Raw genomic sequence first — 5,280 nt, 5'->3', positions numbered from 1 at the left:
CTTCAGATTCATTCATATGTTGTTTAAAATGGGCGCATCTACTGATATGAGGTGTGGTAAACACTAAAGCTAGCGCCGGCTATTATTACAGGTGATAAAGAATTCGATTTGGCACTGAAATTTGGATGATGTAAATTTTATGCTGGCAGTTTGCGCCGATTAGTCACAGGGGTCTTCTTGGAGGTTGCTGTGCTGACTGAGATGGTGCTGGAGAATGTGGGCAGCCTCCATCCCCGGAGCAGATGGAAAAGTCTGACTCAGGGACAAGAACGAGTGCTGTTTTCCGAGGTGTTAAAGCTCCAAAGCTTCTAGAAAACTCTTAACTATGAGATGTGCTGGTGTAAATATCGACTCTTTTGATTCCGTCCACCAGAGAGAAGCCCCACGTTCGCGCACACATAACTGACTTCATGGAATCAGTTCTATTTTAACTGCATGAACCCTTTTAATATCACTGTATCTTTATGAATCCTAAGGCTTCTACCTCAGGGGGTCTCCCTTTAAAAACACAACGAAGCACACACGTACACACAACAAAAGCTTGTGACTCATACTTCATTGTTATTCTCACTACAATAAAAAAAACCCAAAACACCACAATCCACAAGGACCCTGGAGTTGATAGCTGATAATAAGCGATAATGTTAGAAATTAACAAAGAGGTTACACGCTGAAATTGTTCTTTGGAAGCGATGGTTGTAAAAATTGCAGGCTCGGTAAGAAACCGTGGGTGCAAACAGACAGTAAACCAGCAATACCTATTGGTTTAAAATGCATCGGCACTGCTTTTAATTTGTGTCAAGACAGCGTTTGGTGCAACAGGTATGACTGTACAGATGTTGGGATCTGTTCTCATTTCAAGAAAGACATTCCAATAGAAACACTTCATAAATGATGTATAACTCAGAAAAAAGACAGCAAACATCCCTTAATACGACCCGAACAGCCCGTAGAGTTCAATCAAAAGACTCTCATCAGCTCGCACGCTGGAATACGAGATGTCGCGTCGTTTCATGTGCAAATGAAGCAATCTAGTGCTAATTGGGATAAATTAATCCTTTCACTTCCTCTTCTATTTCATAATCACGTATCTTCCTTTCATCCTCTGTTTTCGACTCTTGCTTTCTCTGCCCCCCTGCTTGTCTGTCACACTTGATAGCTGTAGCAAACGCCGTCTCTCGCTGGGTTCATTTATGTGTGTCCTCGATAAGTGCGCTAACTTTTCAAAAGGTTATGTCGAAATCTATGTGGGTATTCAATAGTTGTAACACAAACCATTCTGAAATAACACTCCAGTTCTCGCAGAAGTGCAACTTGCGTCTCCTTGGTGCTGTATCACCCCTCATTTATTTCTTACGCCTGTCATCCATTTATTCCGTATCATTAAAGCTCTTCAGAAGTTGCACATTGCGCACGATGTTCCTTTTCAATGAGTCACCCATTCACATGTGAGTTGCACTTTCTGACCCTGCAGTGGGCGTGAGACCATACAGCGTACTGTAAATGTAGGCGTGCACACACACTGGGTGAGTTTTCCTGACCAGTGAGGAGGACGTTCACCCATGAGGGGTCAGGACTGGAGACCTTCTGCTCGGCTACGCTTTGGAATTATTTTTACAAAAGCCTGTGACACACAGTAGGGTCACATGTCTGAATCACAGCTGGCTGAGCAGATAAACTTGCCCTACAGTGTGACTCAATCAATCTGAGAACCACTTCTTTCTTTTGTAGAACGTGATCGGTATGTATTAAGAAACAGAAGGGAATGAAAGGAGGTAGAATGAGACAGAAAGACAAATAGAGAAAGAATGAACTTCTCTCTCTGTCTATTTTCCAGGGGTTAGTTTCCAGTCTGCACCCCTAAGTGGTGTTTTTTTAGCCACGCAAATGGTTTGGCTTGAAAATACCATTTGGGGCTTCATTTGGGTTTACTAATGCCTTTCCAATCAGCCTCAGTTGTACTTTGCTTTAATGATAATCAGCAAATTGTTGCAGCGGTGCGTCCTTATGCACGACATCAGGAAGGTTCTATGTGTAGTTGTGACAAGCATCCATTGGCACCATAATGTCACTGGCCTACTGGAAACATCTTGACATGCAAGAAAAATATGTCTCCTGTCTGACGTGGAAAAAGAACATAGTAGTCATCATCAATTCTGCAACAAATAATGAAAAAAAAAAGAAAATGATAATTAGTGTACTCTCCATTAGCTACTGTGGAGCACATGAACTAAGCTGCATCTTCAGAAGGTAGAGACCAGGGATCGGCAACCTTCAACACTCAAAGAGCCATCTGAACCCATTTCCAACAGAAAAGAAAACACCTCAAAAAAAGACCCCCAAAAGCAGCCACTGGCCATGTTATCTGCTTCAAATTCAACACTGCACTTACTCTGGTCCCCAGTGATATCCCGACCACATCTGAGGCAGATTGGATTGACAGTTTTCAAGAACAGCCACATGGAGAGTTGTTATTCTCATCAAATTACTGTTAAAAAGAGAGCCCAAAAGTCCGGCATTTTCTACTGTTTGAATGGACTGGAACCCCGGTGCACTATGGCAGCAGCAGAGATGGAGTTGGAGTTTGCATTTAGCTCTAAGTGAAGTCTCACAGAAGTTTTTGTACAAGTACATTCGTGCTGAAGTGTTGCTTAATAGACTAAATTTCACTGAAATCTTGTAATCTGATTACAGCAAACTCCTCATATGCTGCTAGGTAGAATGACTGACTGGGGAGTCCATGTTTCGGTGAAGGAAGTTCTCACTTGCGGCTGTTTTAGGAGTTTTTTTCCCCCACCATCTCTACACAGCAGAATATTGTTAAGGCAAAAGAGCCCAGTAAGTCTTGCATAATGCATGTATTCGGGAAATACTAGAATATCTACAAAGAGGGGAAAAAAATGAGTCAAGTTGTGATTTCTGTTTCTTCTCTGTCATCCATTTCCTCCCCCTCCCCCCTCCTTATGTCTCCCCCCCTCCACCCCCAATCTCTCTCCATGTTTTCCAGTCATCTTTGAAATGAGGACAGATACTGTAGGGTGTGGGGATGCGCCAGTGAGCTCCATAGAAAATGTATTAGCAGCTCTGATGTTGGCCAGCCAAAACTATGATTGCTTAAGCATTTTTTCATGGTGAGATGTCAAATGGATGTGTCATGCTTGATGAAAATAATTTGTACTCAGTTTCCTGTCCCTCTCTGTTCCTGTTACCAGCTGTGTGTGTGTGTGTGTGTTTGTGTAGATGAGCTACCAAGCCATCTGCGTTGGTATTTATTTATTCAGACGCTTATGATAAATGTTCTTATATCGTTCAAATCAGTGCACGTGTGTTCGTGTGCAGACATGACTCTGTGCCTTTACATTAATGTCAGTAATTGCATGTGTGTAATGTATGCTTGTGTGTGTGTGTGTGTGTGTACTTGCATACATAGCCAGCATGGACTGTGGCGTCATTTCACGCTCACCAGCAGGGAGCCACCAAGCAAACGGGGACATCCTTCAGGCCTCCTCTGTAGCTAACGTGATATATTAAAGGTGCTTGCAAAGGCAGGGAAGGTGGAGAACATGATAAATTAGAAATGCACAAAAAAAACAAATAGTATGATCACAAATTTGTCTTGCCACAATTAAAATGAACATTATCAACTGCAATATTGACATTTGAAATACACACTTCACTAGAAAACTCTGCTTATGGAACACAGGAAGAGAAAATCAGCTTTGGTAAATCTGACATTAATAAGTATTTTTCAGTCACACAACTGTCTGAGTTGTGTGTGCTGCAGTAACTAAGTGGAAACTAGAGGCTTCTCTGTGCACAGCTGTGTGGTTAGTATCTGCCACGGCCTGCATGTGAGGCATTTAGGAAACATCGGCAAATTGTAGTGTCTATTTTGCCGATGTTTGAGTCCAATTTTGTTTTTTTTGGATCAAGGAAATGCATTGAATTCCTCATAAAAATCTTATTTAGATGCACAGATTTGTGTATTAGCAGGGAAATAAAACAACATTTAAATGAAAGCAGTGTAATTCTAATGTTAATGTGTAAAAACAAAACATTTTGCCCACAAAAATGTACAAATAATCGTGATCCTAAAGCTGCTAAAAAATATTTGAGCTAATTTTTTTTGTCCATTATTGTGTTGCTCTGTTGTAAATAATGTATTAATTGGCTCTGCTGATTTATTCTAAATCAAAATTGTATTTACACTTATTAAACACCTTATTCACAAAAATGGTTGGTTTTAATGTTGACCGAAAACAACATCCACACCTCAGACAGAATGGTGCAATATTTACACTCACAAATCTCTCTCTCTCTCTTTTTAAATGACACTGTCTTGCAAAAAAAAAAAAAAAAAAAAGCTCTTTGGAATATTTGTGTGATGGTATTCAATTGTTAAAAAATTTAAATGTAAAGTAAAATTTTGAGATTTCAAGAATGACGTCTACAAATTCACAAAGTTCCAGTGAGGCCCCTGTTTGATGGTCGACATCGGGATTGCAGGTTCCCTTTGGTGGAGAAAAAAGGTGAAAATGAATATTTGCAGTTATATTATCAGAAACATTAAATACAATTATTAGACAGAGCAGAAATACAGGTCTACTTTGGCCAGTGTAAAATGAGAGTCCACTGTTGGTAAACTAGGAGTGCACTGTGTTTATGTGCATCATTACTTTCAGGGTTGAATTCTCTGAACCATTATGACCTGCTCTTATTTCCAAATGTGTAGAGGGCACCTCTCCTCCACTTCTGTCTAATGAACAGTGAAAACTCGACAAATGATGACATGATCTCTTCCACAGACACAAACACAGACAGTTAGAGATGCATAAATTTAGCTGCAGATATTCCCCGGCAAGAGTAAAAAAGAGAGTCTGCACAAGAGCAACATGAGCTCTCATTAGCTCTGCAGAAACACACTGAAGTCTGATTTAATCACCATGTTTGTGGTCCTGCAGTAACTCTGCTGTGGCTGCCACCGACCTTTAAAATGCCAGTGCGTCATTATTGTGGATTGCCTCTCACATTTTGGATCATTACTGTTTTCAGTTCTGACAAGTCATTAAATTCATGTGCACTGTACATAGTCTGTGTTTGTATGTATTACTTCCACTGCAACCTATTTCTGTTTGATCAGATCATCCATTCTCACATCTTTGTGAATAGCTTCGATTCAACTAGCCAGACACAGCCAAATGTCTAAATTCATCTGTTGCTCAAAGCTGTCAAGGTCTTGACTATTTCAAGTAGAACTTACTTGACATACATTCTGGAAAT

Source organism: Stegastes partitus, unplaced genomic scaffold (assembly GCF_000690725.1).
Source record: "Stegastes partitus isolate 25-593 unplaced genomic scaffold, Stegastes_partitus-1.0.2 Scaffold578, whole genome shotgun sequence".
Lineage (NCBI taxonomy): Eukaryota > Metazoa > Chordata > Actinopteri > Pomacentridae > Stegastes > Stegastes partitus.
This window is presented reverse-complemented; position numbering follows the sequence as displayed.